This window comes from Natator depressus, chromosome 14, assembly GCF_965152275.1.
Source record: "Natator depressus isolate rNatDep1 chromosome 14, rNatDep2.hap1, whole genome shotgun sequence".
Lineage (NCBI taxonomy): Eukaryota > Metazoa > Chordata > Testudines > Cheloniidae > Natator > Natator depressus.
Genome location: NC_134247.1, coordinates 37551130 through 37569505, shown reverse-complemented (window position 1 = coordinate 37569505; position 18376 = coordinate 37551130). Strand labels below are relative to the sequence as shown.

The 18376-nt window shown below is 46.3% G+C and overlaps 1 long non-coding RNA gene and 2 other non-coding genes across 3 annotated transcripts; 2 read left to right on the top strand and 1 right to left on the bottom strand.

Annotated features, from left to right (window-relative positions):
* The first annotated feature begins 635 nt into the window (after nucleotides 1-635).
* Nucleotides 636-708, top strand: TRNAK-CUU (transfer RNA lysine (anticodon CUU)). The gene has a single exon. It is a non-coding gene; the product is annotated as a tRNA-Lys (tRNA).
* A 3485-nt stretch (nucleotides 709-4193) lies between these two features.
* Nucleotides 4194-7943, bottom strand: LOC141998607 (uncharacterized). The gene is made up of 4 exons (XR_012641861.1): nucleotides 7859-7943; nucleotides 5609-5663; nucleotides 5403-5468; nucleotides 4194-4418 (listed from the first exon to the last, which is right to left on the bottom strand). It is a non-coding gene; the product is annotated as an uncharacterized LOC141998607 (long non-coding RNA).
* A 1943-nt stretch (nucleotides 7944-9886) lies between these two features.
* TRNAK-CUU (transfer RNA lysine (anticodon CUU)) lies at nucleotides 9887-9959 on the top strand. Its single transcript has one exon. It is a non-coding gene; the product is annotated as a tRNA-Lys (tRNA).
* The last annotated feature ends 8417 nt before the right edge of the window (nucleotides 9960-18376 follow it).

Below are 18376 nucleotides of genomic sequence, written 5' to 3'. Positions count from 1 at the left end.
CCGCGCCAGTTAGAGTTTGTCTACATGCGGTGTCAGTCAGGAGCAGCTATTCCTTCCTAAGAATGTGTGGACATTCTTATTCTGGACTAAGACCCGTCTTCTGTAGTTTAACACCGTTGCAAACAGGAACAAGGTAATTCTGGACTATCCCTGAATCACTCCATGGGTTTGCACTGTGTTAGCCCCATGCATCTTAAACCCTGTTCTTGACTAAATCCTTCCCTGTACAGCCAGGCATTTGGGCAGTGAATTCTCAGGCGTTCAGATGCACACGCGTGTGCACGTTTCAGGGGGTTTCCCTCGCTGTTTCCCCAGTTATTGTGCCTGGGTCCTGCCAGATCCTGCCTTCTTGTTGGGCTTTCTGCCGGGACTGAGTCAGGATGTTTTATAAAGCGCCTGAAATGTGGCTTGCATACCAGCGGGAATGCAACTTTCATGCCTTCTTCAGCAACCTGCAAATACGGAAGGAACTAGATTAAGAGTCTAGGGTGAATCCTGGAGAGGGTCTTGTGTCCAGGCGTGTTTTCCAGGCGGTCAGTTGGGAGAAAAGGCAAACTCCAGTCTACAGCAAATCAAGAGAAATAACACAGCGCTTTCTGTGTAGCCCCTGCTAAAACCAACATCTCACAACGAGCGCCCGGCTAGCTCAGTCGGTAGAGCATGAGACTCTTAATCTCAGGGTCGTGGGTTCGAGCCCCACGTTGGGCGAAGTTTCCTTTTCCCCCCGCTTTCCCTAAAGAATTTTTTCTAGATGAGCCCCGTGCACACAAAACCGTGCATTTAAAATTAGGGCCGTGTTTTGATCTGGAGAGAATAGCCCGTAGGCTTTGATCAGTGGAGACAAAACGTGTCACTACAGTGGGGAAAGTCTGAGAAATGACCACCTTCTTTTAAGTCGGTTCAGCCACCTTCCCATTCCCTCTGATCATTATCCTGTCCCCCCCCTTGCTGAGATCACTGTCCCCCACTCTGTTCTAGTCCTCTAAGGACAGGAGGAGAGTTTCAGCGTCTTGTCACTTTCAGGGAGTCCCCCCCAGTATCAGATTCACACTGTGTTTATTTTACCACCCCGCCCGATGTGAGAGGAGACGAACTGCAGGGAGCTCTAATTCATTGCCTTTCTCAGCTCAGGTGACAGGTGAAATTGAAAGCTATTCAGCAACTGGTAGCACACAGATCTGCCCCCACTGCGGGCTTCATCTTGCACCATTGAAGCTCCTGAGAGGCTTTCCAGTGACTTTAAAGGGAAAAGAAGCAGAGTAGGGAGCTGTGAGACATTCTATTTTGACAGGAGCGTGACCACAGCTGAATAAACTGTGGCCTCTGTGATTGGATGCAGTTAGATCAGATTATTTGGATGCTGATCCTGGGGTTTCACACATGCACAGCATAGCAGATAAAATAATGTCATTAAGGAAAATAAAATATAAATATAATACATAACAGGGAACAATAAAGTAAAACAAGGATAACACTTGAATGGGCAGAAACATTTTTGAACAAAGGTTTTTACTTGCAAAGTGGGCTGCTGTGAAAAATGGATAAAAAAATGCAAAAAGGTTGATTTTTTTCCAGTTTTTATTCATTTGCCATTTATTTTTTCAACCTTTAGTATCATAGGCATTAATGAAAGGGGTACGAAACACTTTGGTTTACTGAAAAAAGCCTGTTTTCATGAAATGAAAACCATTTTTTAGTATTTTAAATTGTTCCCTTTCAAAGCTGGTGAAAGGGCGACAACTTTGATTTTTTTTCCCCACCAATTTTTTTTTAATGGCCAACCAACTTGATAAACTAAATGAAATAAAGTAGCAAAAACAAGTAAATTAACAACGTGGAAATAAAATATGTTGTTGTTTTTTTAAAAAAGGCTACTGAATGAGTATAATAATATAACATAAAATATAATGAATAAAGGCCTGATCCAGAATACACATTACCCGGTGTAGCACTCGGTACCTTGGGCCCCAAGCCTGCAAATACTTATGCACATGCCATGGGTCTTCATGGTAGCAAAGTTGAACACCTGTGTAAGTGGTTGCAGGATTGCATGCTAATTTAATAATATTGGCTGAGATCCTGCAAAGAGTTAAGCATATGCTCAATTTGCACAATGAGAGCTTCACTGATGGCAATGGGATTATTCAAAGTGTATAAAGTTAATCACGTGTGTGGGTCTTTGTAGCTCCAGGGCCATTGTCTATTTAGCACTGATTCCTTCAGAAAGACCCAGCTTCACTGTTGTCTCAACTGTATTTCTTCCCACTCCCCATCTTCCTTCCTTTGTAGCTGGCCATGGGTATATTTTTGAAGCCCTGTCCTGTGACTGTAGCACAGAACTGCACCGGTTGACAGTTGTGATCAGTAGCATTAATGTGAACGAGAACTAACTGTGTACGGCTTCAGCGACCTGCCGGGTTGAATGTATTCACTCAAGATTGACACAACAAAATTCTTCACAATATACCAACCCCCTAAATCTAGGTAGTTCCTGTGGTCAACTTCTCACTCGTGCCATATACGCATCTGATTTCTCCTGGGGGAATTCTGTGCCAAAAAAATAAAAGATTCTGCACACAACATCTTAAAATTCTGCATATTTTATTTGTCAAAATAACACAATATAATCATGCCAGTTTCAATTATTTTGGTAGTTTATTTCAAAATACCTGTCAACATGTCAACAATACAGACAACAAAAAAGATTCCATCAGGAGTAGAGTTAAAGAAACCCCTACGTCAACCCAGTCCTCTCTACCCCCTCCACCCCTAGAGCCCAGTCATGGGGTGCCCCCCAGCCCAGACACCCCTGCCCCCTCTCCCCTAGAGCCCAGCTGCAGGGCCTAGCCAGACACCCACACCTCCTCCCTCTGAGCCCAGCCATGGGGCCCCCCAGTCCAGACACCCACCACACCCCCTCCCCTCAAGAGCCCAGCCATGAGGCGCCCGCCTACCCAGACACCTTCCCCCCCTCCCCCTGAGCCCAGCCGCAGGGCCCTCCCAGGCCCAGACACCTGCATCCCCTCTTCACTCAGAGCCCAGGGATCCAGTGGGAGAAACAGCCTGATGCTGGGTCTTGAGCATATATGTAGTTTACTGCACTCCACGTCCTTCCTTCAGGGCATGCCAGCAACCCTCTAGCTCAGTCCCCCTCCCCCCGGCAGTGTCTTCTATTTGTGAGCTGGGGACCTGGGCTCTGCCAGGTCCAGCGGCTCCTAGTGGTGGCCAGAAGCCCTGTAGCAGAAGTTCTGCCCGGGAAAAGGAAATTCTGCGCAGAACATTAATTCTGTGCAAATTCTGCATTGCACAGTGGCACAGAATTCCCCCAGGAGTAACATCTGTTCGGGGGTCTTCATCTGCATTTGCAGGGTTATTTGCGGGTTCCTCTATGGAACCATCTGGTGTGCTTTCTACATCCGATGCTATTGGAGAGTCAGCCTCCAAGGGGCCACCGTGAGGCTCGTCAGGAGTAGAGGGGGACCCATCCAGAGAGCCTTCTGGGGAATCTTCTAAATCAGACTCTGTGTGAGAGTCACCACCACCCTGCAGGAGCCTGGGGCTGGATTCCACCTCGCCCTCCTCAGACACGACAGTTTGAGGGTCTCCACTAGGGGTCATTTGTTTTTGTTTTTTTTCCCCTCATCACCTCTTTAGCCTTTTAAAAAATGTTTACAATGACCCTGGCCCATAACTTTCTGTCGGTTGTCCATTTATCCCCCAAACATTGACCCCCCTGTTTCCTTACCCCTCAGCTGATGTGTATCCTCAAGGGTGCCCCCTTTGCCCGTGCCCCTTTCCACTGCTAGTTGCATCTGCTCAGAACCACCCTCTGGAAAACGGAAGTGTTTTTCAAAGTCACCCACAAGAGCTTTTGAATTTTTGATGTAGTTTCCCATTGTCCTTTCCTTGAGAACCCCTGAGGACACAGCGGCCATCAGCTTTCTGAACGAAGCATCATGTTTTTCCCAAATCTTTTCCAAATACCGAAAAGCTTTGCCTAGACTTATTGAGGTAGAAGAATAGTTCATAACAATTTTTGGATACTTCACAAGGAGATACCTCTGCATTGCAGGAGCTTTCAGTCCTTGGATTTTTATTCACAACCCCGAAAGTGCATGCTCCGGGTTTGTGAATGTGTGTGTTTTCACTCACGGTTTTCTCAGGGCTTGATGTGGTGTTGACCGCGGAGGAACTGGAGTTGTGCTTGCGTTGTTGCTTTTTACTGGAGTCTTGTGTTTTGTCCTTCAGCCCGACGTATCGGAGCTTTGGACTGACCCGATGCTTCGTCTGTGCCCTTCTGCTGTTTTGCATTGGCGTTGTTGGTGAAGGTCTCAGAACACATTCCTGGTTCTTTGGCGGTTTTGCTGGAGGTGGCCCTGTAGCTCTGACTATGGCATCGTCAGGAGAGCTGCCCAGGCCTGATTAGGAAAACAGAGATGTTCCAATTGAGCAGCAAATAAATATTTTACAAAATTCACCAAAACCACAAAACTGAACTCTACAAAGTAGTCCCCAAACTTTTCAGGGTCGAGCCCCCCATTACCTCTGTCTGCACACAACACCCCGAACACACACCGCAGCTGGGGCTGGGAGCAGGGCTGCAGCTCGCAGAGTGGGTGGTGCGGACAGCGATAAGGGGGCCAAGGCTGGGGGCGCAGCTGGGGATGGATCTGAGGCCGGGAGCAGGGCTGCAGCTGGGCCGGAGCCACGAGTCGGGGCTGCGGCTTGGGGTGCAGCCGGGGCAGAGCTGGAAGCAGAGCAGGGCTGGGTGGAGCTCTCTCTCTGCCCCCATCTCTCCCTGAACATTCCTCCTCTGCTTTACAATCTCTCTCACCAAAATCCATTTCAGGCTGTACCACCCCATTTTTTGATTCATTTCTACCACTAGTGTTTCTCCAAAACCTAGACAGATATTTTTAATACAAGCACATGTTTTCACCATGCACCCCAAAACAAAGTGTGAAATAAAATACCTTTAAAACCCCACACCTCAACTATGTCTTGCATATACCCCTAAATCCCAAAGAGTTTTAATTTTTTTTTAAACCCATTTTAAAAACACCACATTTTCCAGAGGAAATACCCCAGTAGTTTAAAATAGTCAAAACCAAACTGTTTGCAACAAAATACTTTAAACACCCCCCCATACTTATCTCCTGCATATACCCCTAAATCAAAAACAACAATTTAAACATCAAAACCAACTATTTTAACCATTTTAAACACACACACACACCCTTAAAAAACATAGTATTTTTAAACAATAAAATGCTTTTCAAGCAACCCACACCTATTTACTGCATATGCCCTCAATCACAAATAACAGTTTAAACATTAAAAACAACTTTTTTAAAGACTTGTTTTAAAACACACACATATAAAAGCAAAGTGCAGAAATGTACCTTCCCCCATAAGGTAAAGGGATGCTGGCACATGGTTATTCTATTTTCCCCCATGTGTTCTGGGGCCTTTGGGTTAAAGAACAAGCAAAATTTTAGTTAGTAGTATTCCCCGAATGCACCAAACCCCTATACAAGCTGTTAAATACTTATTTGTTTTTTGTTTGTTAAACAGTATTAAGGGCTCTATAGTTAAAATGGGGTGTTACCTTGTCCTGGTGAAATACAGCTTGAAGTTGCTGTTTCCATGCTAAACAGCTCACACTGTAATAAAGACATGTATCTTTATTAGTAAGGACAGTCTGGACACAGTAACATTATATAATATATATTTTCAGAGTTAAAAAACAAACACCACATACCTCCTCTTGCAGTCCAGCAGCAGCCATTCAGGTCAATTCAAGATAGTTTCTGTTATCAAACAGTCTCCAAAAAGAAAAGGAGTACTTGTGGCACCTTAGAGACTAACCAGTTTATTTGACAGGTTTCAGAGTAGCAGCCGTGTTAGTCTGTATTCGCAAAGAGAAAAGGAGGGCTTGTGGCACCCTAGAGACTAACCAATTTATTTGAGCATAAGCTTTCGTGAGCTACAGCTCACTTCATTGGATGCTGTAGCTCACGAAAGCTTCTGCTCAAATAAATTGGTTAGTCTCTAAGGTGCCACAAGTACTCCTTTTCTCTTTGCGAATACAGACTAACACGGCTGCTGCTCTGAAAGCAGTCTCCAAAAAGCTCAGAGTTTTTTATACCATCCCAAAACTCTACTGTACTCAAACCTATGTCTCAAACATCCCTGTTTTATACAGAATATAGGAGCTTTTTTACTTTATTTTAAACACATTTGGGGTTTTTGTTTTGTTTTGTCCCCTACCTGCCCCCCAGATTCTTCTACATGCATTCCAGATTTTTGCTGTAAATAGGTCTCTTTTCCCAAAGGCACAATAGCTGGGTTCTTACAAACTATTTTTCTTCAAAAGACATACAGCCCCTTGAAAACAAACCAAGATGTCCCATCATAACTTTTATCTTATTTAAGTGCCCCACAGTCCTAACAGAAACACAGAGAGTCATCAAGCCCTTTCCAATAGAGATTTTTATTTACTGCTACCAAGTTTTACCCTCACCATTCTCTTTTGTCCCCGTTTGTCCCCTCATTGGTTTTCTTTAAAGCACTGTCAGGGTCTTGTGCACTTTGCACAGCATTTACCAAGGTCACCCCTTGTGCTAAATTTTCTTGGGTTAAGCACAGACACTGCATAGCATAACCTATTCCTTTTTCCTCGTTAATAAATCTTTAGATAGTTTATTACAGGATTGGCTACCAGTGTCATCTTTGGTGTGATATCTGGGGTAAGTGACTGGTCTCTTGGGACTGGAAGCAACCCAAATAAGGTATGATTTTTGGTATAAGTGACCAATTACCACTAAGTCCAGTTTGTCTGGGTGGCAACATAGTTTAGATCAGGGGTTCTCAAACTTCATGGCACTGCGACCCCCTTCTGACAACAAAAATTACTACAGGACCCCAGGAGTGGGGACCAAAGCTTTAGCCCGCCCTAGCCCCACCACCCTGGGTGTGGGGTGGGGAGCAAAGCCAAATCTCCACTGCCCCAGGCTGGGGGCCTAAAGCTGAAGCCCAAGGGCTTCAGCCCTAGGCAGGGGGCCTGTAACCTTAGCCCTGCTTCCCAGGTCTGAAGCCCGCAGCTTTGGGCTTTGGCTTTAGCCCTGGGCCCCAGCAAGTCTAAGCCAGCCCTGGTAACCCCATTAAAATGGGGTCATGACCCACTTTGGGGTCCCGACCCACAGTTTGAGAACTGCTGGTCTAGAGAGTCTAATGGGACTGTCTGTGACACCATGGTAAGACTTTTATAGCGATCCAGGAGTTCACATTTGTTACCGGCTTGGTGAAATCTAACTATAGAATACACCGCCAGCTTGGGGTGTCTGCCTTGTTTTTAACAGTCTGCCCTGAGGTTGGCACCCACGGTTGGCAGACAACATCACCAGCTCAATTACATGAATTTGAAGACATTTGGACTCGATTTTGGGATACATTTGGTTAAAAAACCATTGAGACTACTGAAAGAATGCCTGACCTCCATTCCACATAGCCTCCCTAGTCCCCTCCTTCCCTGGTTTTCCTGTTTACGAGTGTCTTGTATTTTACGGTTGTAACACCCACCCTACTGTGTTACGTCTACGTGGTACCGTTTGGTTTTGTATCGGCTGGTCTTGCAGCTTTGATGAGTTGTAAAACTGTATAATTCTGTTGGCGAACCTCTGCAGTGTGTTGGATTCAGAATCATACATAAGCTGTAACTCATTTACCTTTATGTGCTGTGTTAGGGGGCTTATTCCTTCACCCACTTACTTCCCTGGTCCTTCTCGCATGAACAGAGAGCCACAATACCTGAAGTCCAAAGGTGCAAACAATTCAATGTTTACTGAGGTGAACTTACAGCAAGCATGATTCCGGTTTCCTTCCTTAGTGTCCCCCTTCCCAGCTCTGACACCACAGAGCCTTACACCTGTGTCCCTGTTCCCATTCCTGCCCTTAGCAAAACATGATTCCAATTTCCCCACCCCCATTCCCTGTTCCCATCCCCCCCACACACACACAGCCACTCACTTCCTGATTGATTGCAGACTAGATAGTGAGTACTTGTGGCACCTTAGAGACTAACAATTTATTTCAGCATAAGCTTTCATCCGATGAAGTGAGCTGTAGCTCACGAAAGCTTATGCTCAAATAAATTGGTTAGTCTCTAAGGTGCCACAAGTCCTCCTTTTCTTTTTGCGAATACAGACTAACACGGCTGTTACTCTGAGACTAGATAGTAAAACTTGAGTTCTGCTTAGCTATACCTTAACCAATCATTTTCCTGAAATTTAACTAACCAATCCTAACATATTGTAACATGATTATGTAACCAATTATATCCCACCACCTAAATTAGTTTACACCCAGCAAAATTAATTATACAGCAGACAGGAACAATCACAGAACCAGACAGAGATTATACAGACAAACAATAGCAAAGTGGGAACTATAATGACAAAACAATACAGAAGTGAGGATTTCACATCCCAGCTATTGATAAGTGAGTTCTTGCCAGACGGGATGCTATCAAACTAAGTTTCCTTTTACATTTTCTAGGCACTTCCCTTTCTCTGGAGGCGATGGGCACTATCAGGAGAGGACTGTATTCCTAACAGCCCAATAGCACCTTATTTCAGTGTGACTAGGTTGGAATGTGAGGAGGTGACCGGTCGCTTCCCGGCTTATGGCTGCCTCTGCTGCTTAGCCAAAGGCCGTAGCCTAAGAACAGGGCCTCAGACTGTCACAGTAAGAGAAGGCCCTTCCACCCGCAGACAGTGATTTTGATTCTTTCTTTTATACCTCTAGAACTAGCCAAGTGATAAGAATACACCTAAATTCTTAGAGTGTAGGCCTTTACAGACAGGCCTGAATATCTATATCCTAACATGCTGTTTTATTGGTTTTGGTTTTTACATAAAAACAAAACAAAAAAATGAATTTCACATCCAGACACACAAAATGGTTCTCTTATTCCCAAAACAGAGTTTCCACGCAGGAAGTGATTCCAGACTAGCGATTCCAGTCAATTTCTCTGTATAGACGTAGGGTGACCATGCATCCCGTTTTTCAAGGGACAGACCCGTTTTTTGGGACTTTTTCTTATACAGGCCCACACCCCCATCCCGTTTTTTCACAGTTGCTATCTGGTAACCCTATATAGACGTGTCCTTAGCAACTAAGGTCCAGATTTTAAAGATACTTAAGGACCTAGAAATCAACTGGTGTTAGGCCCCTGGGCACTTTGGAAAGCCCACTGGACTCCTAGCTGCATCTTTAGGCACCTAAATATCATCTGCAACCCTGCCCTAGTAGCCTGTGTGATACAGCATGGCCAGAAGGCAGCAGGAGAGTGATATAGTCCCAGGATGAGGAGAAGCCTTATACCCAGTAGAGGGAAGAAAGGTTTCTATAGATTAATTAAAAGCACCTGAAGCCAATTAGAGCACCTGAAGCTAGTCACCTGATAAAACCCCCCTGCTTCCATCAGCCAGAGAAAGGAGTTGAAGCCAAGTGGTTTGGAGTTGGAGCAGAGTGCAGTTTGAAGGAGTTGAAGTAGAGGAGAGTTTGGAGAAGTGCCGTGGCTGGCTAAAAGACCAAGACCCTAGGTAAAGAGACACCGGCTTGTGCAGAGAGAGAGGGCAGGAAGCCCCACAAGCTGAAGAGCAGGAGAGGGAAGTAGCCCAGGGGAAGGAAGCACTAGTTCAAGTGGTTTACCACTATCCCTAGGGCCCCTGGGGTGGGACCCGGAGTAGAGGGTGGGCCTGGGTCCCTCCCTCTCCACTATCCTTCTCTGGGTTACTAGTGGAACAGTAGATACCCTAGTTCAGGGGCACGAAACTGCGCCCTGAACCTCCCCCAAGAAGAGGAAGCATAGCACCCATCATGAGCCCAGCTAGCTCAGTCGGTAGAGCATGAGACTCTTAATCTCAGGGTCGTGGGTTCGAGCCCCACGTTGGGCGAAGCGAGTAAGTTTTGGAGGCGGGTGGTGGTGGTCGGGGACTCTCTCCTCAGGGGGACTGAGTCATCTATCTGCCGCCCTGACCGGGAAAACCGAGAAATCTGCTGCTTGCCAGGAGCTAGGATTCACGATGTGACGGAGAGACTGCCGAGACTCATCAAGCCCTCGGATCGCTACCTCTTTCTGCTTCTCCATGTGGGCACCAATGATACTGCCAAGAATGACCTTGAGCGGATCACTGCAGACTACGTGGCTCTGGGAAGAAGGATAAAGGAGTTAGAGGTGCAAGTGGTGTTCTCGTCCATCCTCCCTGTGGAAGGAAAAGGCCTGGGTAGAGACCGTTGAATCGTGGAAGTCAATGAATGGCTACGCAGGTGGTGTCGGAGAGAAGGCTTTGGATTCTTTGCCCTTGGGATGGTGTTCCAAGAAGGAGGAGTGCTAGGCAGAGACGGGCTCCACCTAACGAAGAGAGGGAAGAGCATCTTCGCAAGCAGGCTGGCTAACCTAGTGAGGAGGGCTTTAAACTAGGTTCACCGGGGGAAGGAGACCAAAGCCCTGAGGTAAGTGGGGAAGTGGGATACTGGGAGGAAGCACGAGCCGGAACGCGCGAGAGGGCAGGGCTCCTGCCTCATACTGAGAAAGAGGGACGATCAGCGAGTTATCTCAAGAGCCTATGTCAAGGTTCCTCCCGACTCTGAAGTCTAGGGTACAGATGTGGGGACCTGCATGAAAACCTCCTAAGCTTACTTTCACCAGCTTAGGTTAAACTTCCCCAAGGTACAAATTAATTTTATCCTTTGTCCTTGGAATTTCCACTGCCACCACCAAACTTTAACTGGACATGTCTTTCCCCCCAAAATCCTCCCAACCCTTGCACCCCACTTCCTGGGAAAGGTTTGGTAAAAATCCTCACCAATTTGCATAGGTGACCACAGACCCAAACCCTTGGATCTGAGAACAATGAAAAAGCATTCCGTTTTCTTACAAGAAGACTTTTAATAGAAGTAAAGAAATCCCCTCTGTAAAATCAGGATGGTAGATACCTTACAGGGTAATTAGATTCAAAACATAGAGAATCCCTCTAGGCAAAACCTTAAGCTACAAAAAAGACACACAGACAGGAATAGTCATTCTATTCAGCACAGTTCCTTTCTCAGCCATTTAAAGAAATCATAATCTAACACATACCTAGCTAGATTACTTACTAAAAGTTCTAAGACTCCATTCCTGTTCTATCCCCGGCAAAAGCAGCATACAGACAGACACAGACCCTTTGTTTTTCTCCCTCCTCCCAGCTTTTGACAGTATCTTGTCTCCTCATTGGTCATTTTGGTCAGGTGCCAGCGAGGTTACCTTTAGCTTCTTAACCCTTTACAGGTGAGAGGATTTTTCCTCTGGCCAGGAGGGATTTTAAAGGGGTTTACCCTTCCCTTTATATTTATGACAGCCTATACACAAATGCAAGAAGCCTGGGAAACAAACAGGGAGAACTGGAAGTCTCGGCACAATCAAAGAATTATGATGTGACTGGAATAACAGAGACTTGGTGGGATAACTCCCATGACTGGAGTACTGTCATGGATGAATATAAACTGTTCAGGAAGGACAGGCAGGGCAGAAAAGGTGGGGAAGTTGCACTGTACGTAAGGGAGCAGTGTGACTGCTCAGAGCTCAAGTATGAAACTGCAGAAAAACCTGAGAGTTTCTGGATTAAGTTTAGAAGTGTGAGCAACAAGGGTGATGTCGTGGTGGGAGTCTGCTATAGACCACTGGACCAGGGGGATGAGGTGGACCAGGCTTTCTTCCGGCAACTCACGGAAATTACTAGATCGCACGCCCTGGTTCTCATGGGAGACTTCAATCACTCCGATATCTGCTGGGAGAGCAATACAGCGGTGCACAGACAATCCAGGAAGTTTTTGGAAAGTGTAGGGGACAATTTCCTGGTGCAAGTGCTGGAGGAACCAACTAGGGGCAGAGCTCTTCTTGGCCTGCTGCTCACAAACTGGGAAGAATTAGTAGGGGAAGCTAAAGTGGATGGGAACCTGGGAGGCAGTGACCATGAGATGTTCGAGTTCAGGATCCTGACACAGGGAAGAAAGGAGAGCAACAGAATACGGACCCTGGACTTCAGAAAAGCAGACTTTGACTCCCTCAGGGAACTGATGGGCAGGATCCCCTGGGAGAATAACATGAGGGGGAAAGGAGTCCAAGAGAGCTGGCTGTATTTTAAAGAATCCTTATTGCGGTTACAGGGACAAACCATCCCGATGTGTAGAAAGAATAGTAAATATGTCAGGCGACCAGCTTGGCTTAACAGTGAAATCCTTGCTGATCTTAAACACAAAAAAGAAGCTTACAAGAAGCGGAAGATTGGACAAATGACCAGGGAAGAGTATAAAAATATTGCTCGGGCATGCAGGAGTGAAATCAGGAAGGCCAAATCACACCTGGAGTTGCAGCTAGCAAGAGATGTTAAGAGTAACAAGAAGGGTTTCTTCAGCTATGTTAGCAACAAGAAGAAAGTCAAGGAAAGTGTGGGCCCCTTACTGAATGAGGAAGGCAACCTAGTGACAGAGGATGTGGAAAAAGCTAATGTACTCAATGCTTTTTTTGCCTCTGTCTTCACGAACAAGGTCAGCTCCCAGACTACTGCACTGGGCAACACAGCATGGGGAGGAGGTGACCAGCCCTCTGTGGAGAAAGAAGTGGTTCGGGACTATTTAGAAAAGCTGGACGAGCACAAGTCCATGGGGCCGGACCTGCTGCATCCGAGAGCGCTAAAGGAGTTGGCGGATGTGATTGCAGAGCCATTGGCCATTATCTTTGAAAACTCATGGTGATTGGGGGAAGTCCCGGACGACTGGAAAAAGGCTAATGTAGTGCCTCTCTTTACAAAAGGGAAGAAGGAGGATCCTGGGAACTACAGGCCAGTCAGCTTCACCTCAGTCCCTGGAAAAATCTTGGAACAGGTCCTTAAGGAATCAATTCTGAAGCACTTAGAGGAGAGGAAAGTGATCAGGAACAGTCAGCATGGATTCACCAAGGGCAAGTCATGCCTGACTAATCTAATTGCCTTCTATGACGAGATAACTGGCTCTGCGGATGAGGGGAAAGCAGTGGATGTATTGTTCCTTGACTTTAGCAAAGCTTTTGACACGGTTTCCCACAGTATTCTTGCCAGCAAGTTAAAGAAGTATGGGCTGGATGAATGGACTATACGGTGGATAGAAAGCTGGCTAGATCCTTGGGCTCAACGGGTAGTGATCAATGGCTCCATGTCTAGTTGGCAGGCGGTATCAAGTGGAGTGCCCCAAGGGTCGGTCCTGGGGCCGGTTTTGTTCAATATCTTCATAAATGATCTGGAGAATGGTGTGGATTGCATCTTCAGCAAGTTTGCAGATGACACTAAACTGGGAGGAGAGGTAGATACGCTGGAGGGTAGGGATAGGATACAGAGGGCCCTAGACAAATTAGAGGATTGGGCCAAAAGAAATCTGATGTGGTTCAACAAGGACAAGTGCAGAGTCCTGCACTTAGGACGGAAGAATCCCATGCACTGCTAGACTAGGGACCGAATGGCTAGGCAGCAGTTCTGCAGAAAAGGACCTAGGATATGAGTCAACAGTGTGCCCTTGTTGCCAAGAAGGCCAATGGCATTTTGGGACGTATAAGTAGGGGCATTGCCAGCAGATCGAGGGACGTGATCATTCCCCTCTATTCGACATTGGTGAGGCCTCATCTGGAGTACTGTGTCCAGTTTTGGGCCCCACACTACAAGAAGGATGTGGAAAAATTGGAAAGTGTCCAGCGGAGGGCAACAAAAATTATTAGGGGACTGGAACACATGACTTATGAGGAGAGGCTGAGGGAACTGGGATTGTTTAGTCTGCGGAAGAGAAGAATGTGGGGGGATTTGATAGCTGCTTTCAACTTCCTGAAAGGGGGTTCCAAAGAGGATGGATCTAGACTGTTCTCAGTGGTAGCTGATGACAGAACAAGGAGTAATGGTCTCAAGTTGCAGTGGGGGCGGTTTAGGTTGGATATTAGGAAAAACTTTTTCACTAGGAGGGTGGTGAAAGACTGCAATGGGTTACCTAGGGAGGTGGTGGAATCTCCTTCCTTCAACGTTTTTAAGGTCAGGCTTGACAAAGCCCTGGCTGGGATGATTTAGTTGGGGATTAGTCCTGCTTTGAGAAGGGGGTTGGACTAGATGACCTCCTGAGGTCCCTTCCAACCCTGATAGTCTATGATTCTATGATAATCATACTGGCAATTTGCCACACCTGCTACTTATTAACAGTAGCACGGGCTGTATTTTCAGTGCTGAAGGTCCTTTGTTCAACCCTCCTCAGTGACTATGGTGCTTGTATGCATTTGGCCATAGCCAGGGGCTACATAGGCACTGGAAAACTTTAGTTTTTTCCGTAGGTGCAGTTTGACTTCTATATTTGGGGGCGGGGGGGGAGGCGCAGGGCTTGAGCCAGCTCCATGTGGCAGAGCCCAGGGAGGGAGCGCCACCTCCACCGCCAACTCACCTCAGCAGGCCACCCAGCCTGTCAGGGATTGTGGGTGGGGGCACAACCAGAAACTGTAACTCAAAGGGGTGGGTGGGGGGACTCAGCTCAAAAAGTTTGAAAACCGCTCAGCAGGGGTGCTAGAACATGGGGCGGGGAGCAGAGGGCATGGCCCCATCACTTTTAAAAGTGGTTGGGTCCCACTTTTATGGGGCCGTAAGGGTGAGCGATTGGAGAGAGGGGGCGGAGAGAAGCATGCAGGTGGCAAGGCCTCTGGGGAAGGGTTGGCATAGGGGGGGCAGGGACATGGTTTGGGCGCTGATGGCATCCCCACTTTTAGGGAGCTGGAGAGTCAATGGAAGACCCAACGACCTTTTAATGGCTGGCAACCAAGGCAAGCAGTTTTTGATGACCCAAAAAACGAAATTCCTTTATCTGGTGTCTAATTCTGATAGGATGGAGTGGTCTGAAATCCTACACAGATGATTTTATGAACACGGGACACTTTGCTTCCCTTAGATTGAGAAATGAGGAGATTCTCAGGCTGGGAGACCATGGTGGTGGGTCAGTATAAGAACCCAAATGAATAGAATATCTTACACACCGCAAAGGAAACTTGGAGAAGTTTGAAGGCAGAGCTGCCACCAGCAGCAGCGCAGAAGTAAGGATGGCCTGGTATGGTATTGCCACCCTCACTTCTGTATGGCTGCCCGCAGAGATGGGCCCTTGGTCAGCAGCTGCCACTCTCTGGCCACCCAGCTCTGAAGGCTTTGAGAAACGCTGGTCTCTCCCATGAAATCTGTATAGTATATGGTAAAAACACACAAAAGATCAGATTTCAAAGCAAGGTGCTCCCCCCCCCCCCCCCGCAGGTTGGCAGACCATCCCCCAGAGCTCCTGAAGATGACCTCTGAACTTTGGATCTTCACTGACTAAGGACAACAACTATGAATGGGGTGTGGTGGAAGGAGATGGGAGGGGCGCATTAAAGGAACTTTTGGTTGATGGATTTAAGAACCTGAGGCAAAAGGACAAAACCCAATGTCTTTTGCCCACGGTTTTATGTTTATGAATCCTGCTTGCGGTGTTTTCCGTAATTAATGCCGGGTGACTTCCCTCATTTTATGAAAAGTTTCTTTTCTACGCTCAGACTCTGTGCTTGCAAGAGCGGAAGTGCTGCTTCTTGGAAATGCCCAGGGGTGGTGTGTAATTGCCCCAGGTTACTGGGTGGAGGCTCGAGCCGGTTCTGTGTTGGATCGATGGAAAGGAACCCCTAGGTATAGAACCCAGTCGTGGCTGCTGCTGACTCCACCTGGCAGAAGGGTTACAGTAAGAAATATTCCTTGAAATTGAGACTGGCTCTCATGCAATTGTACCCCTCGCTCACAAAGAGTGGCTCTCTGTCCCCCTCTATTGGCTAGACGGGATATAGATGTTTTGAGTTCACTGTAGCCTTGGTGGAAATGGAGATTGCCTGGTTACACTTTTTACCATGGTGACATTTATTACAGATTAATACAGGATTAACAGAGCATTTCAAGAAATGGTCACTCAATCGTTGGCTGGGCGTTCAAAAGCCTGACACTCAACTACATTTCTCCCTTTATCTTTCGTAATGTGGTAACGTCTGAACATCGCAGCTGATCAATTCCAACATACATGGGAATGTTCTAGATGTCAATGGTCACAATCCTATTGATTTTGGGGGAACAAAATCAGAAAACAAGAAAGGGAAAGATAGGGGACACGGGGAGCCCCTTCCATCTGATTCACCTAGCCACAGCTTCAACCACCTCTGCAAATGTCTGTAGACCAAACAACAGGTTGATAGCACCCCCAACACCTTCCAGCATAACAACATCCCTGCTCCTTCTCCCAGTGGAGTTTAACATGTTGCTATCCCAAATGACTCATCTCCCGGACAGAACAAAGACTAACCGAGGAAGGGAGGAAAGTTACAGGGAGTCGCTGAAATAGAGGGGAAAGGAGAGTGAACTGGAGGGAGGCAAGAGGTCTCTGGTATGTGCAATAAACTCAGCCTACAGAAGCAAAGAAGTATGCAAAAACCCCCCCCCCATTTAGACAGGTCAACAGATTGCTTATAACCATTGATATTGACTCCTACGGACATGCTTATAACCTTCAACCGATGCACCTATAGCACATACTAATCATGTCCGTAACATGCTTCTAACAGCTATTTATCGTTTATTAAAACTTTTATAAATAAAACTTTACTATCAAACGCAGCCCCCTTTTCTCCTTTAGATCAGGCCGTGCCAATTCTTGCTTTTAGCTCCAGAAGTCTCAAGTTCGGTTTCTGAGCAGCAATGGTACATGCGGACACAGAGATTGGAATTTTTAAAGCTCTGTAGGAAATTTGAGCATCTGTGAGGACTGAACCCCCTGACCTCTATCCAAAAGCATAAGCACCTCCTGCTTGGGCTAAAGGGCCATATCCATTAGCCAGGCCTAGCTAGCGGTGAAGTTACGAGACCTGGTTGGAAAATGGGAATTTGTTTCCTAGATTTTAAGGCTAGAAGGGACCATTTGATCATCTAGTCTGATCTCCTGCTTTATATAGGCCATAGAATTTCACACAGCTACCCTTGTATTGAGTTCTCAGAGGAATTTTCAGGTGCATATGTCCTTTGGGAAGTTTTCCCAGTGGAAAATTCCAGTTTTCCCATGGGACTATTAGAAAAAGAAGGGGAGAGTAAGAGAATCCTATTTTCTCACATTTTCTGACTGTTTCCCAACTTTTTCCAGCTGGAAATCAAGTTGGAAAGTAGATTCCCACTAGCTTTCCCCCGCTTGGGGATTTCCCCGTGGGAAATGCCCAGTTTCCCAGAGGAACGCTATTTTTCTGGTTTTGATGAAACGAGATTTTCCATTTGTGACGCTGTATGGAATATGGGGGGCACTTTATATGATAGTGTTGATGCCAATATTATAAAATTGCAAGGAATCTGACCAGATATGCCGTGTGAGGTATCTGTGAAAATGTTAGAATTTGCCAAGTATGATCATCTTCTTTATATGTTTGTATCACCTTTGTATTGTGAGTTATAGATGTGTAGGGTGTAGCTGTATTTCCAACTTGTGCTGTGTTTCTGGGTGACACCTCCAGACTGACTGCCATCAGCACTGCCTAGCCTGTTTGATGGCCATCAAGGGTCATCAGCTGTACAATGAACCCACTGAAAGAATCCAAGGGTTATACTGTATGAGTCAGCAAGACATGTAGGGGCATGTCTTTGGAAGAGAACTCCATGGCTTTTCCATGCCATGTGCTGTGAAGCTTGTGTTTGGGACACAGGAAGTACAAGCCAAGTGGCAAAAGAATATAAAAGGAAGCTGCATCATCTCCATTTTGTCTTCATTCCTGCTTCTTACCTCTGGAGTAACTTTTCTACAAACTGAACAAAGGACTGAATGATCCATCCAAGCTGTGGATGTGTTCCAGAGGGACTTTCAAGCCAGCAAACTCACCAATACTGCTAAGACCCTGATATATGACTTTGAAATCTCTGTATGTATCTGATTGCTTTACCATTTAACAACTCTCTTCTTGTTCTTTCTTTTTCCTTATAATAAACCTTTAGTTTAAGACACTAAAGGATTGGCTTGCAGCATGGTATTTTGGGTAAGATCCAAACTAGTACTGACCTGGCAATGTGGCTGACCCTTTGGGGTCAGAAGAACATTTTGTATATGTGAGCAGAGTTTTTAAATAACTTCTCACTGTACTGGACCTAGGTGCTGATTGGAAGCCAGAGAACTGGAATGCAATAAATGGGGCTGTGTGATTTCTTTTTTAGTTTCTCGAGAACCAATGTGGGGGATCAGAAGCACAGTTTGTGACTGGTTGGGGAGTCTAACTTGAGTGTTTCTCCCAGAA